The sequence below is a fragment of the Lolium perenne genome, chromosome 5 (assembly GCF_019359855.2).
Source record: "Lolium perenne isolate Kyuss_39 chromosome 5, Kyuss_2.0, whole genome shotgun sequence".
NCBI classification, from domain to species: Eukaryota; Viridiplantae; Streptophyta; class Magnoliopsida; order Poales; family Poaceae; genus Lolium; species Lolium perenne.
In genome coordinates, this window is record NC_067248.2 from 187,158,877 (window position 1) to 187,175,399 (window position 16,523).

Consider the following 16,523-nt stretch of genomic DNA (forward strand, 5'->3'; position numbering starts at 1 on the left):
ATTGGAGTTTCGTGATGGTGGTGGCGCCCCTGGAGTCTTTCTGGAGTTTCGTCAATCGGTATCGCGTTTTTAGGTCTCCAGGGCCTAAATAGGCGAAGAGTCGGAGTCGGAGGGGCCACGGGGCCACCTCACACTAGGGCGGCGCGCCCCCCTCCTGGGCCGCGCCGGCCACACGTGTGGGGCCCCCAGGGCTCCCCTCTGGTCCCCCTTTGACTTTCTGGAAGGTTCCGGGAAAAATAAGATGCTGGGTCTTCGTTTCGTCGAATTCCGAGAATATTGCCCGAACAACCTTTCTGGAACCAAAAACAACAGAAAACAACAACTGGCCCTTCGGCATCTCGTTAATAGGTTAGTTCCGGAAAATGCATAAAAACATTATAAAGTGCAAGCAAAACATGTAAGTATTGTCATAAAACAAGCATGGAACATCAGAAATTATAGGTACGTTGGAGACGTATCACCCTGCAATTTGCCTGAATAGGTGATACGTCTCCAACGTATCTATAATTTCTGATGTTCCATGCTTGTTTTATGGCAATACCTACATGTTTTGCTCACACTTTATAATGTTTTTATGCGTTTTCCGGAACTAACCTATTAACAAGATGCCACAAAGGCGCTCTCGTTTTTGTTGTTTTTGGTTCTAGAAAGGCTGTTTGGGCAATATTCTCGGAATTCGACGAAACGAAGACCAAACATCATAATTTACCGAGACAGACCCAGATCACCGAAGGAGATACGGAGGAGGGCCAGGGGGCCCCACACCACCAGGTGGCGCGGCCAAAGGGGGGGCGTGCCCCCTATGGTGTGGACCCCCCGGGCACCCCCTCGCGTCGCCTCTTCGCCTATAAGACCCCTCGTGACCTAAAACTTCGATACAGATTGACGAAACTCCAGAAAGACTCCACGGACGCCGCCGCCATCGCAAAACTCCATTTCGGGGGACAGAAGTCTCTGTTCCGGCACGCCGCCGGGACGGGGAATTGCCCCCGGAGTCATCTCCATCGACACCACCGCCATCTTCATCACCATTGCTGTCTCCTATGATGAGGAGGGAGTAGTTCTCCCTCGAGGCTGAGGGCTCTACCGGTAGCTATGTGGTTAATCTCTCTCTCATGTACCCCAATACAATGATCTCATGAACTGCCTTGCATGATTGAGATCCATATGATGAGCTTTGTATCACTATTAATCTATGTGCTACTCTAGTAATGTTATTAAAGTAGTCTATTCCTCCTTCATGATGTAATGTGGACAGTGTGTGCATCATGTAGTACTTGGTGTAGGTTATGATCGTGATCTCTTGTAGATTGTGAAGTTAACTATTACTATGCACTCTAGAGTTACTTTATATGAACTCCGGAATTACTCTCTATGGTGTGACAGTGACAGTGTTTGCATCTTGTGTGATTCCTTTATGACGTTGTGGAGCTTGTTTACTCCGCCTTGAGGGAGCTCTCGTAGCCCTACACAATGAATGATGTTTGTTATCCAACAATAGAGTCTTTGAAAGTAGTTGTAGCGATCCGACCCGGTACGGGTTGAATCTTTGTGCTTAATAGTGCTAGTCCCTGGATCAATCGCTAGCACACACGGTTTAAGATGTAATACCAAGAAACAAAGGTCTTTATTACTTCGCATGATCCAAAATTACATAATCTAAAGGTATAAACGATGCCCCCCATAGGGGGCTTCACAGCGATCTGAGCACGTGAGCCGTTGGATATTTACAGTGCTTGTCAGATATGGCATCTCGGCCGTTCATTTTTAGACGTGGCGTGGCTTTTGGTTGGTTGCGAAGCGCGCACGCGGTTTTTACCGCTGGTCCCTGGCGCTAGAGAAAGCCATGCAATGGCCAAAGTCTAGCCGCATCTGTGTGCGTGTGGGCCCCATGGACGGACGGGCCCGCGTGTCAGTGGCTGGGCTCATTTTTGGGTTGTACTCGGGTTGCGCCGGCCGCGGAAAATATCTTCTCCGCGCGGGGTGGTTCCGTCTTCTCCTACGGTGGCCGGTGCGAGCTGCTCGGTGGCGGCACACCATTAGCACACGGGCCTCGCCCAATCCCCAATCCCCAACTCGGATGGAAAACCCTAGCCGCCGCCTGCCCAATCCCCTCGCGTTCTCCTCCTCCACAACCTCGATTCCACCTTCTCCTTTAGCCTCGGGCGGCGCCGCTCCGTCTCCTGGTTCCCCGCGGCCGATCTCGCGCGCCCCTCCATCCCGTGGTTCCCTCTCTTTCCGCCTCTCAGCAGGAGGTTCATGGGCTGCCGCTTGAGCTACTCCTCAGGCCGTTGGTGGTTAGCGCTAAGAAGAATTGTCAGCAGCAAAGATGGAGTAGACGTGAAGAGGCGATTGATGATAGAGTAGGCAGAAAGATTCTGGCAGATCGGGGCTTCTCCTGCCAGCCTCCAGCCTCTCTTCGGCTCGCACGGCGGCCGGCGCCGGCGGCCGAAGTGGCTCTGCCCCTCCTCCCCGACTCATCTTTCTCATGCATAGAGGCTGGAGGAGGGCTTCAACGGTGCAGGTCCGAGCTCTTCCTCTCTCTCTCTCTCACACACACACACACACACACACACCCTCACCCTTGATATTTATTTGGGTGCAAGGCCAAACGGAGATGCAGCATTCGGTCAGGCCAATAACTGATGGAATAGGACAAGTGAACTTGTTCCCTTGCAAGGACCTCATACTGAAAAAATACACAACTCAGCATATTAGTGCTGATCTGTAGTATCCATTTTTCCAATATCTTCTATTTTTTGAAAATTAGCTGGAGTAATATTCCCCTTTTTGTTATGGAGGTACATGGGCAAAGCTTGCTTCGCTCCTGCTCTGCCTCTGCGTCGTACTCGACATTCAATAGGAGGATCATGTGCTGCTTGCATTCTTCCATATTGAGACAGGGTGAGCAATCGCCTGTACTTTCTTACATTACTCTCTTTTGATTTAATACACACATATGAGTTCCCTATGCAATATATTATTGTTACATGGATGACTGATTCATGGTGAATTTGTGCAGGTTTGTTTGAGACTATATTGTTTCCAATTTTTTTACATATTTAGACTTTGTACGGTATCATTACTGAAATCTAATGCTATATTGGTTTCTAAGTGTACAAGTTAAAAGTATTTGTCCTCCGTCTAGTGTATATTAGATATATCCATATCATGGGATGATTACTTACTAATCCAAGCTTTACTGTTTTGGATTTTATAGGAGGTTGAGAAGATATGTAACATGTAATGAGGTAGGCATGAACCTTTTACATCCATTCTTCTACTTTCATTTGGTGTATGATCTGTCTTGGAGCATGGTGGCATTGTCGCCGACCGACATAGTGGTCGAATGTGTATGTAGGCGCCCATATGCATTTCTACAAATAAAAATGACCCAATTAAAATGCATTATGCAAGCACAAATAGTGCAATAAATACTGCAGAAAACTATTGATCTCACTATATAGTGTTCCTGATCTTGATCGCTCATCTGTATGACTAAGTGACATCTCTGTACTTTTTTGGCTTTATTTCTTAAGTGCAAACTAATTGATTTATGTCTTTGGTTTGCAGTTGTTGAGAGCAATTGGCATGGGAGACACCAGCGACTGATGGCGCGGGCTTTGTTCAAGGCTCACTGGAGAAACCAACATCTCTAGCGTGGCTGGCATCGAACACTTCAATGACCAGCAAGTCCAGCACACTGGTGTGGCCGATGTCCCAGCTAGACTGGGAAATACGAAATGTCTGTCCTCTTTTTCTACAGATTTAGGTATAAGCTCTTTATCTGACTGTAGTTGTTATGTTTCTAAATATCCGATTATTTGGCTCTTTGAAATCTCAATTCACATAAAAAATTATTCTTTTAATGCATTCCGGTTCATTCATCATGTGCATCAAACAGCCTTCTTGTGCTGATGCAGTGCTTGGTTTAGTTTCATTGTGTGAATGCATTGCAGGTTCATCACGTACTTCACAAAGCCTTTGTCGCCGCTAAGTTGGCATCGTTGTTTTCTTAGCTATGCCTACAGAAAATCCTATTTCGATCAAGAAAATTGTATTATCATGCATACTTAATTTATACAAGACTTAACCTCTGGAATAGGTAAATTTGGGAGCTAGACCTTACACCGTAAAGGTCAGTCTATATCAGTTTATGTAACATTTTAGTATGAGCCTGCTATTTGTTGCCATGTAATCTCAAGTATACAATTTATCTTTCTGCTCGCTGGTCTTATAATTTTTGGAATACTGAAATGACGAGGATCAAAGGGTATCATAATATTTTTAATTCATCCAGTGTTTTTTTTTGGCTACCGAGAGTTGAGTTTTTGAAGAAAAATACGGCATTTGTTGATTCTTTTGCAGGTTGATTTGGACCCATTTACCAAAGATAGAGAGGGGCAGGCTGCTCCGCATCCCCGTTCATCATCGTTTACTTGCTCTCTCTCGGTAGTTCTATTCTACCATCTCATATTTAGTTCTATTTATAATATATCAGTAAGCAATATAAACTCATTTATCATATGCTTTGTATGTATCTTCGGGATTACTTGCCCCTGCATTGGTGACTTGTACTATGGTTTTTAGCTAAAGAGATGAAGGGCTATAGACCAATTCCCGTATTTTTGAACTATAAAGATAGTATTTGATCGTAAGTCTCAGGCTATGGAATTCAAAGTTAGTGGCTGGTCCAAAATTTCAGATTTCAGGCAGTTATTTGGTGGAACTAACGATTGTTGGCTCTTGAGCGAGCTATGAATTTGATATCTATCATTTTGGTGATGAAGAGTTTTGCGCTGAATGTTAGCTGTAAAACTTTCTTACCCCGTCCCTTGGTGGGAGATGATAGAATAGTATCTGTGTAATACTGACAATATCATCTATAATTCCCCACATCACTTAAAAGTGTTTTACCTTTACTCTTTGTCGTCATATCACTACCACGTAGGCATCTTACATAACTCTTCGAGTCTCTTATCTGTTAATTGATTCTTGATCATAACTTCTAATATTAAATACACAACTATTGTTGTTTTGTATCTGAGATTATTTATTTACTTTCTTGGTGACTTTCTTTCATCTAAAATAAATCTGAAACATTGTCATTGAAGGTGATTTTTGAAAAAAATTCTTCCTCATGTAATCTGAACTTTTGAACCTTTCATTTTGAGCTCATTAACTAAGAACAATGTCATCTTTGGAGTGCATTCTCCTCGTCTTTTTTTATCATCTACATGTTTTATTCATTTTCTGTCATCATGTTTCTTTTGGTTTTGTACAATACAGTTCTTATTAAATAGAGGGGGATGTGGGTGATGTGGTCATCGATGTGTAGGAGCTGGGCCGGTCGCCGTCGTCTCCCAAGACGCTACTTGCTGCTAAATCGCTTGCTCGACCTTGCCACCTCAATCCTTGCTCGATCTTGCCACCTCAATCTCCTTCCCGACCACGTGGAGGTCGTGCCAGAAGATTTTCCCTACGCCCCTGCCTTGCTCAACCATGTGGATGTAGCGTGGCCAATACTTTTTCGGTACGCCTCTGCCCTGCTCTCTGTATGATTTAGCGATTGTTTAAGTGATGGATGTATGCTTCTATAAAGGGGTGTATATGGTGTACATATCTGGAGTGTTCTTACACTTTTCATAGTCAGCTTCTTTAGTAACAACTTTTCTACTAATATTATTTTGGTTAGGTACCACATCTGTTATGTCGGTGCAAATGATGGTGTTGTAATTGAGCTTACCTGCCGGGCAAGGAGATTATTTGTAGGCCACTATAATTTTTTTTTGTTTTGTTAGCCATTTTCATCGATCAATTCTAATAGATAGATTTTTTGCTCTTTTCTTTTAATAAATGATTAGCTAGACATTATTGCAGTTCATATATTCTACTTTTAAATCCGTAAGTTCAAATAGAATAGCTTTGCTCTTTATCTGATTTTCCATTTATATATTTCCCTTGGAGAATGACGAAGTGGGTTTCTTCGTTTGCATTTAGCTGAAATTCTTAATCAGATAAAATTGGTTTTAGTTGAAATTAATATCGATCTTTCATCAAAATGTCAAAGAGCAGGACAAACCAGGACTTAATCATTATGGTTTTCTCGGTTATCTGAATAGCTTTTGTTAGTAAAGATAGTTATACAGATTAAGGTGAGTGTACTAATTTGTTGCCAAACCTAAGCTCTACAACATGTTGCTTCTATCCATCCCCATGTTAAAGTTGGAATGGCTTTTGGTTGATATGGTTGCTCGGTTCTTTCCTTTTTGTTTCCAGTGGTTATCTTGCTGGAGAGTGATGCCCGGGGGGATTGCTGGTGAGATTCACTGCTTGGCTGGATTTAATGTCCTGCTCGATTCTTGGTAAGTTTTGCCTTGTGATGTAGGTTTATGTTAGATTGGTTGCGAATTGTTGCCATCATGGCCTTATGGTCGGTGGCTGGGTGTGTTTGGGTTTAGGACAAAGTGTGAAGGTCTATATTCAAGATGTTATCTATAATCTGTGCAAAGTTATCATGTGATGTTCAATGATAACCGTGTAGGTGTTTTATTAAACATTTAACATTGACACATATTATGAATCCATTGCCCTTTTTGCGTCAGTTACATGCTTTGTATGTTGTGTCTTGATTCCATTTTTTTATTATATTAGAAATTTCTACGGATGGGGGGAGCTTGATTTGATGAAATGAAAAAGCAATACCTTTAGCCTTTGGTAGTCAAAGAATTATTGTTTTTGTACCAGCAGTTGATTATCATATAGATATAAATTGTAAAATATGTCTTCACAACATGGATCTATGTTGTATTAGTGAAACAATATCCCCCTTTGCTTCTTGTCCTTTGCAACGTTCACATCATTTTGATGGCTTCTTTTTGCTGTATGCACATAATAATGGTAATTGTTCTGATTTCCGGGACTTGATTGACCTGACATCATGCTGCCACATGTCTTAGAATTAGATTGTTTCATGGATTAGGTATGTACCACTGGCCTTATATTCACCATGTTCCTCCACACTGGGTTGTTTCGAGTTCAAATAACTTCAGTTGCTGCTTTCTGAATTTCATGGAACAATTATTTATCCTTCGCATGAAAACAAATACTATGGTCTGGATTGGTTTGATTTTCATGTAGTAGTCATAGTTCTTTTCTTTGGACTTCACACTGGCAGTTATGTTTATAATTTTTAGTCATTTCATTAGCAGTCAAATTTGGATGTTATATATTTAGAATGATGATGCTTGCTCCTTGCTGATGCTTAAATGATGGTGTCAATTGGTGCATATCTCTTCACGTCCTATTTTTCTATACATTAAATTTTCAGGGATTATGCATGGAAGATCTTTAGATGTCATTTATGTTTAGGAGTCAAGCTGTAGCGCCTCGAAGCCGGCGATGTAGCAGCCTCCATCTGTGAGCTGCAAGGCGTCGAACTGCTCCATCTCCAAAGGACCAAGGTGAGTGGCGATGAATAAATTGGTGGAATCAGGTTTTGTCAAGGAGGTTGTTCTGTTGTAAGTAGTAGTAAACTCGGTAATACTATTTGTCTTAAAAAAATGGTAGCACTTCTTGAGAGGACATAATATTTGTAACTGATGAGGGACCATCCTCTTTATACTATTTGTCTTTAAAAAATGGTACGGAGTAGTATTTTTTTAGAGGACAATCATGGAGATGTTTATAATATGTGTAACTGATGAAGGACCATTCTCTTACTTCCACCTAGCTGATTGTCTGTATATTTGTTCAGACATTCCATGGTATCCCCTTTACTCTGAAGGCTAATTCCCATATTCAGCTGATTACTAACACTCAAGTACCAATTTGGTACATACAACACTGATGGTACATTGTACAAGTGCAGGCTCCCCAATATATAGGTCAGAAATGTTCCTTTTCCTCATCCTATTTATTTCTTGAAATGCCAGTACCATATTAATATGTATAAATTATAGATGAAGCTTGGTACCAACTTGGATGATCGCATGGTGTATCAACCAATTAGAGAAATGACCGATGGAAACTTGTTTTGTCCTGTAGTAGTATCTGATTCAATACGAAGATAACCAGGTCACCTCTTTTTCTGAAAGACTTTGGACTGGCAACCTGCAACAACGCTCATAACACCTTTACTTGCTTTTCCCTGTGTTGTATTACTGTAAACTTTGAAGGTCTGTAGATATCATACTATTGCTTGAAATATCAATTGAGGGCTTGCTACTATTGTATATTGGTTGTATATAAATGTTTCCTTTTTTGTTTGTAATTAAGTGTGCTTTATGTAAACTTTATTCTATTGAATGTTCATCGAAATGAGTTTCACGGGATCGTGCGCCAAGGCGCACATCTAAATCTAGTAACTTACAAACTGCATAGCACAAGGCTAGCTCAATATCAGAGTTTACAACAAAACATATCAGCATGGAGCCCTTCGTCTTCATGTGCCACAGGCGAGCATGTCGAGTATAGACTCGTAACCCTAACCATCGAACCTCACTCGTTCATCAAAATATCTGCAACATAAAACGTTGCAGCCACGCAGGGTCAATACATTTGGAATTGTATTGGCGAGTATCACTAGAGACTAATAACAAATCTATCAAGTACATTTTCAAGGTGAGGGTTCAAACTTTTATTTTGCACAAAGCAATCATATTATCATCCTAGTTTTTATCCCAGCGATTTTAATCTCCGAACTCCTATAGTGCACATGTGAGTAGGCCAAGCTCAGGCCCCCTACCATGTTAATCTCCTTTTCTTCATTGCACATGTCAGTAAGTCAGGCTCAATGCCCTTGCCATGCCAATCTCCATTCCACTAGTGTACATGTCAGCAAGTCAGGCTCAATACCCTTATCATGCCACCACCAGTGTACATGTCAGTAAGTCAGGATTTCTGCCCTTACCATGCCACTCATCACCAGTGTACATGTCAAGAAGTCCTGCTCAACACCCTTACCATGCCACTCACCACCGGTGAACATGTCAAGCAAGTCAGGCTCAACGCCCTTACCATGCCACTCACTACCAGTACATGTCAGTAAGTCAGGCTCCATGCCCTTACCATGCCACTCGACCTATACATGTCAGTAAGTCAGGATCAAAGCCCTTACCATGTCGGTCGACCTACAACCTTCTCAAGTACTATTCATATCCACCTCAATTCATCCAATAATTGTTTTGTCAACTCAAAACTAACCTTTCAACTAATACATACCCATGACATGATATTCCACTCACATATAAAGTAAGCATATCCAAGCAATCAAACATAGGTTGACTACAAATGAATCCAATCATAAAAACATATGGCTATCCTAAGCCGGGTTTCATAGCAATAGCACACAATTCATCAGTAACAATCCTACACATGTACTTGTACTAAAATCATACTACACGTATAGAAAAGCAATAGATATGTTATGATCAAAAGTTCAACTTGCCTTATTTGTTGTTGGCGTTCGCGCTCTTCGTGTTACACTCCGCACGATCTAGACAATAAAATAATCACAATAAATATCTAGAGAGCACAAAGAGAGAGAACACACAATAAAATAATGCATGCATGCTCCAAAACTAAATTTATATTTGAAAATACTTTACAAGCTGATTTGTTTGTTCAATAGGAATTTCAAATAGGCAATTTAACACAAACAATAACCTTTTGTATAAAATAGTTTCGTAAATTTTATAAACATGTACTAGTTCATAGAAAGTATCCTTATCTTTAATTTCCTGTTGGAATCAAAATAAAATCATTTACCAAATTTATGATACATTGAAAATACTATAACACTAGTTATAAATTTAAAAATCTGTAACTTTTGTAAAAATAGAAACTAACAGTACCAAGGTGTTCTTCTCATTTTATGAATCCAACGGTATATCATTTGTTAAATTCCGAGTTACGAAACATTTTCTATGAATTTTACAAGATTTAACATTTCGCGGTCTTTTAATAATTTTGCCGAAAAGTTGTCAGAAAAAGTTTCTCGGATGGAGAAACTTTCTACACGAAAGTTGCAGGGAACTTAATTACGAACTTAATGGAAAAAGAATCATCTAAAACCGAGCTCTAGATTTATTGTTATGAATTTTCAAAGTCCTAAGTCAGCTAGCACATATGCAGTGATCGATCGAAACATGCGGCTGACCTGTTCAGTTTATTGAACTAACATGGATCCTCAGATCTGGATTTAACAGTCTGCAACCAAAGTGTCTTTAGTTTAAACTGTGCGTGGAGGATTCGACTAACGAGCTACCGGCCACTTACACTGTCAGGCGCGCGATGGTGGCGGACTGGTGGTGCTCTGGTTCTCCCCTGAGTTGGTGAACTTATTGACGTGATTGTGCTCGATGTGGGGAAGACGATAGAGTGGTCGGCGCGCTCGATTTCATCCCGGAACGTCGGCGACATGCGGACGGAGCGGTGGCAGTTGTCATTGACCTTCGGGCATTGACGCTTGCTGGTGCTCGTCGGAATCAATAAAACACAGGCGGCGGTTGAGGGAAACTCCAGCGAAGAAATAAGGCAGTCTGACGGCGCTGTTTATAGGGTTTTAAAGGAGAAAAACGAAAGAGGTATTGAGGTATTTATAGACAAAATTTTGTGGCTAAAAGCCAACGAAATCCGAGCGAAATCAGCGATGAAATTGGGATTTTCCCGAGTCAGTTAGAACGCGGACTCGCTCTGGCCTTTTGCCTGGAGGTTGGTGATGATTGCGGGACCCACGCGTCACAAATAAAAAGGATTATAGAAATAGGGGAAAAGAAGAGTCACGGGGCTGCTCTCGTTCAGCCGTGGCCAGCTCAAGTGCGATTCCGGCTTTGGGCTAGTTGACCCGGCCGGTGTTCTTTTCTGTTTTATTTTCTAGTTTCAGTTTTAGGCCACTAAATTGACTTAAATAAATTTTGTAAATTTGTAATCTGTGCCGTATGATTTTGGGTCACCGATTATTCTTTCAGTTCAAAAAAAAAAATGCATGAGTAGATTGTTACACACTTGCCTTATAGGCTATTTAGGTAAACTAGAAACATAATTTGGATTTATTGAAATCAAGCGATTAAAATATTTCCCAAAATTGAAACCTTACGCATGTTTTATTTCAAACACTGATGTTGATATTGTAGTCGAAAATGACTCAAATGAATTTATAAAACTTATTATGGTCAAAACCAAATTACAAAAATGTTATTACACATGTAATGTTTTATATGACTACTTGGGCATTGATATTCCAAAATAAGATTTGGGGCATTTGTCTTAAATAAAATCTTATATGATTTCAGAACTATAAAATAGAAATAGGTTTGGTTTGGAAACACTTTGGAAGCAAAACTGTGTGGTAACTTCATTTTGGGAAAGACTTTTAAATAAAACTCAAAAGTTTTGATTCCTTGTGAAATTTCAACAAAGACACACAATTCAATCAACTAAATGTATTTATTTTTACATTTCAAAATTTATAAAATTTTGGGATGTTACGGACTATCACCCTTAAAAGGAATCTCGTCCTCGAGATTCGAGAAAGGCTAGAAAGAAAGATGGGTTTGCGATATGTTTGGGTGGGCTACCACCCTTAAAAGAAACTTTTGTGGGCAGTCATATGTCTTGGGTTCAGCTAAGCTTATCTTGGGTATGACCTGACACCTCCAAGGATATGACTTGACACCAGATCATTTTTGGGAGGCTTCTAAGTTAATATCCAATAGGTTGTTGTTTATTCACATATAGTGAACAACATATCTCTTTAAAGTGACTTGAGTAGGCTTTTCCTCATGGTTAGGCTTCTAATCCAAATGGTTGGTTATTGAACTACTTTTGGCACTGATGGGTCACTCTTTGAGTCAATCAGAAGACCAAGATGAGAGGACTTCACGACATCCTTCATCCTCTTACTTGTTAGTGTCATCGACAGTATTCCACTATCTTCATCTTGTAGTTGGATGTTCATTCTCATTGTAGTCCTACGCTTGGCAGTACTTGCCTACTATACGGGTATAATATTTATCCACCCTAGGGTTTAGGCTTATTCGCCGATATCTCTTTTATATGCATGACTCTAGATTCGCAAAGTCAATATTACGAAAGCGAATAATAAGAGTAGTAGGAATGGTGATCAATCCATCCTGCACCCAGATCATTACTCCGTATTTGATTTATTGAATCTCGTATTCTAACACTTGGTCAACCTCACAAGTTTGATAAAAAAATCCATGGAGAATTGAATCAATATTTCAATCCCCATTATTGAAGTATTTTGAAAACATTTCTATCGATCCTTAAGTAGGGTTTTGCGTATCTCACACTCTTTGGTTCTTCATCTAGATAGGGAACATCAAGGTTGATTTTGCTAGGGTTGTCTTCATGACGATTTGTCAAGAAAACACTTGTTGGGTTGAGTATAGATGAGAATAGATGGAAAAGATCTAAAGAAGATTCCTACCCTGAAAATAGCAGATCAAGGCAATTTATCTTACAAACAAAATCTACCAAGCATTCATCACATCAAGCAAACTAGTTCAAACAAAAACAAAATCTATTATGGTCATACCACAAGTTAATATGATCACAACTTATTGTAATATCGTTGGTCTAATAAGTGGTGGTCTATTCTATTTCTGCATTCAATGCTTCAACTTCTTCTATTGTTATGGTGTATCTTTCGAATTGTCAAGTATGCATCAAAGTCTTCTCCAAGTTCTTCATTGGCCTTCCATGAAGTTGCATCATGCTGAGTCGAGTAATAACATATGAAGCATCGATCTTCACACTTAAGGGACTTGTCATCATCAGTCATTCCTTGATAGATTTCAAGATTTGGGCCATCTAAGGTAAGAGGAAATACTTTTGAAGGTGAAGTAGATGAGAATACAAGAAGTTCAAAATGCAAAATCTTTTTAATAAAAATTGGACTAGATAAATTTTTCATCCTAAGGTCTTCCTATTACTATTCCAAACCTAGGGTCACGAACCTATAGCCAACACAATGCTCTGATACCATCTGTAGCGATCCGACCCGGTACGGGTTGAATCTCTGTGCTTAATAGTGCTAGTCCCTGGATCAATCGCTAGCACACACAGTTTAAGATGTAATACCAAGAAACAAAGGTCTTTATTACTTCGCATGATCCAAAATTACATAATAACTTACAAACTGCATAGCACAAGGCTAGCTCAATATCAGAGTTTACAACAAAACATATCAGCATGGAGCCCTTCGTCTTCATGTGCCACAGGCGAGCATGTCGAGTATAGACTCGTAACCCTAACCATCGAACCTCACTCGTTCATCAAAATATCTGCAACATAAAACGTTGCAGCCACGCAGGGTCAATACATTTGGAATTGTATTGGCGAGTATCACTAGAGACTAATAACAAATCTATCAAGTACATTTTCAAGGTGAGGGTTCAAACTTTTATTTTGCACAAAGCAATCATATTATCATCCTAGTTTTTATCCCAGCGATTTTAATCTCCGAACTCCTATAGTGCACATGTGAGTAGGCCAAGCTCAGGCACCCTACCATGTTAATCTCCTTTTCTTCATTGCACATGTCAGTAAGTCAGGCTCAATGCCCTTGCCATGCCAATCTCCATTCCACTAGTGTACATGTCAGCAAGTCAGGCTCAATACCCTTATCATGCCACCACCAGTGTACATGTCAGTAAGTCAGGATTTCTGCCCTTACCATGCCACTCATCACCAGTGTACATGTCAGTAAGTCTGGCTCAACACCCTTACCATGCCACTCACCACCAGTGAACATGTCAGTAAGTCAGGCTCAACGCCCTTACCATGCCACTCACTACCAGTACATGTCAGTAAGTCAGGCTCCATGCCCTTACCATGCCACTCGACCTATACATGTCAGTAAGTCAGGATCAAAGCCCTTACCATGTCGGTCGACCTACAACCTTCTCAAGTACTATTCATATCCACCTCAATTCATCCAATAATTGTTTTGTCAACTCAAAACTAACCTTTCAACTAATACATACCCATGACATGATATTCCACTCACATATAAAGTAAGCATATCCAAGCAATCAAACATAGGTTGACTACAAATGAATCCAATCATAAAAACATATGGCTATCCTAAGCCGGGTTTCATAGCAATAGCACACAATTCATCAGTAACAATCCTACACATGTACTTGTACTAAAATCATGCTACACGTATAGAAAAGCAATAGATATGTTATGATCAAAAGTTCAACTTGCCTTATTTGTTGTTGGCGTTCGCGCTCTTCGTGTTACACTCCGCACGATCTAGACAATAAAATAATCACAATAAATATCTAGAGAGCACAAAGAGAGAGAACACACAATAAAATAATGCATGCATGCTCCAAAACTAAATTTATATTTGAAAATACTTTACAAGCTGATTTGTTTGTTCAATAGGAATTTCAAATAGGCAATTTAACACAAACAATAACCTTTTGTATAAAATAGTTTCGTAAATTTTATAAACATGTACTAGTTCATAGAAAGTATCCTTATCTTTAATTTCCTGTTGGAATCAAAATAAAATCATTTACCAAATTTATGATACATTGAAAATACTATAACACTAGTTATAAATTTAAAAATCTGTAACTTTTGTAAAAATAGAAACTAACAGTACCAAGGTGTTCTTCTCATTTTATGAATCCAACGGTATATCATTTGTTAAATTCCGAGTTACGAAACATTTTCTATGAATTTTACAAGATTTAACATTTCGCGGTCTTTTAATAATTTTGCCGAAAAGTTGTCAGAAAAAGTTTCTCGGATGGAGAAACTTTCTACACGAAAGTTGCAGGGAACTTAATTACGAACTTAATGGAAAAAGAATCATCTAAAACCGAGCTCTAGATTTATTGTTATGAATTTTCAAAGTCCTAAGTCAGCTAGCACATATGCAGTGATCGATCGAAACATGCGGCTGACCTGTTCAGTTTATTGAACTAACATGGATCCTCAGATCTGGATTTAACAGTCTGCAACCAAAGTGTCTTTAGTTTAAACTGTGCGTGGAGGATTCGACTAACGAGCTACCGGCCACTTACACTGTCAGGCGCGCGATGGTGGCGGACTGGTGGTGCTCTGGTTCTCCCCTGAGTTGGTGAACTTATTGACGTGATTGTGCTCGATGTGGGGAAGACGATAGAGTGGTCGGCGCGCTCGATTTCATCCCGGAACGTCGGCGACATGCGGACGGAGCGGTGGCAGTTGTCATTGACCTTCGGGCATTGACGCTTGCTGGTGCTCGTCGGAATCAATAAAACACAGGCGGCGGTTGAGGGAAACTCCAGCGAAGAAATAAGGCAGTCTGACGGCGCTGTTTATAGGGTTTTAAAGGAGAAAAACGAAAGAGGTATTGAGGTATTTATAGACAAAATTTTGTGGCTAAAAGCCAACGAAATCCGAGCGAAATCAGCGATGAAATTGGGATTTTCCCGAGTCAGTTAGAACGCGGACTCGCTCTGGCCTTTTGCCTGGAGGTTGGTGATGATTGCGGGACCCACGCGTCACAAATAAAAAGGATTATAGAAATAGGGGAAAAGAAGAGTCACGGGGCTGCTCTTCGTTCAGCCGTGGCCAGCTCAAGTGCGATTCCGGCTTTGTGCTAGTTGACCCGGCCGGTGTTCTTTTCTGTTTTATTTTCTAGTTTCAGTTTTAGGCCACTAAATTGACTTAAATAAATTTTGTAAATTTGTAATCTGTGCCGTATGATTTTGGGTCACCGATTATTCTTTCAGTTCAAAAAAAAAAATGCATGAGTAGATTGTTACCACTTGCCTTATAGGCTATTTAGGTAAACTAGAAACATAATTTGGATTTATTGAAATCAAGCGATTAAAATATTTCCCAAAATTGAAACCTTACGCATGTTTTATTTCAAACACTGATGTTGATATTGTAGTCGAAAATGACTCAAATGAATTTATAAAACTTATTATGGTCAAAACCAAATTACAAAAATGTTATTACACATGTAATGTTTTATATGACTACTTGGGCATTGATATTCCAAAATAAGATTTGGGGCATTTGTCTTAAATAAAATCTTATATGATTTCAGAACTATAAAATAGAAATAGGTTTGGTTTGGAAACACTTTGGAAGCAAAACTGTGTGGTAACTTCATTTTGGGAAAGACTTTTAAATAAAACTCAAAAGTTTTGATTCCTTGTGAAATTTCAACAAAGACACACAATTCAATCAACTAAATGTATTTATTTTTACATTTCAAAATTTATAAAATTTTGGGATGTTACAGTAGTACAAAGGAAGAGAACTTATTTATTTATGTGATCATTGTTGAGAGTGTCCACTAGTGAAAGTAGGATCCCTAGGCCTTGTTTCCAATACTGCAAACACCGCTTACTTACTGTTCTACTGCATGTTTACTTGCTGCCATATTTATTTCAGATTGTTATTACCACTCATATTCATCTATACCACCTGCGTTTTAATATCTCTTCGCCGAACTAGTGCACCTATACACCTGACAAGTGTATTAG

The 16,523-nt window shown here is 39.9% G+C and overlaps 3 long non-coding RNA genes across 4 annotated transcripts; 1 reads left to right on the top strand and 2 right to left on the bottom strand.

Moving 5' to 3' along the window:
- The first annotated feature begins 2,036 nt into the window (after positions 1-2,036).
- On the top strand, positions 2,037-8,358 carry LOC127301250 (uncharacterized). Of its 2 annotated transcripts, XR_007851952.2 has the most exons (6): positions 2,037-2,904; positions 3,221-3,251; positions 3,574-3,772; positions 7,331-7,463; positions 7,757-7,886; positions 7,962-8,358. It is a non-coding gene; the product is annotated as an uncharacterized lncRNA (long non-coding RNA). The 2 variants fall into 2 exon arrangements; XR_011745342.1 differs by lacking the exons at positions 2,037-2,904; positions 3,221-3,251; positions 3,574-3,772 and adding an exon at positions 6,260-6,365.
- Positions 8,359-9,041: 683 nt separating this feature from the next.
- On the bottom strand, positions 9,042-10,722 carry LOC127298107 (uncharacterized). The gene is made up of 3 exons (XR_007849610.2): positions 10,279-10,722; positions 10,160-10,209; positions 9,042-9,496 (listed from the first exon to the last, which is right to left on the bottom strand). It is a non-coding gene; the product is annotated as an uncharacterized lncRNA (long non-coding RNA).
- A 3,522-nt stretch (positions 10,723-14,244) lies between these two features.
- LOC139831338 (uncharacterized) lies at positions 14,245-15,509 on the bottom strand. Its single transcript, XR_011746039.1, has 3 exons — positions 15,066-15,509; positions 14,947-14,996; positions 14,245-14,283 (listed from the first exon to the last, which is right to left on the bottom strand). It is a non-coding gene; the product is annotated as an uncharacterized lncRNA (long non-coding RNA).
- Between the last annotated feature and the right edge of the window lie 1,014 nt (positions 15,510-16,523).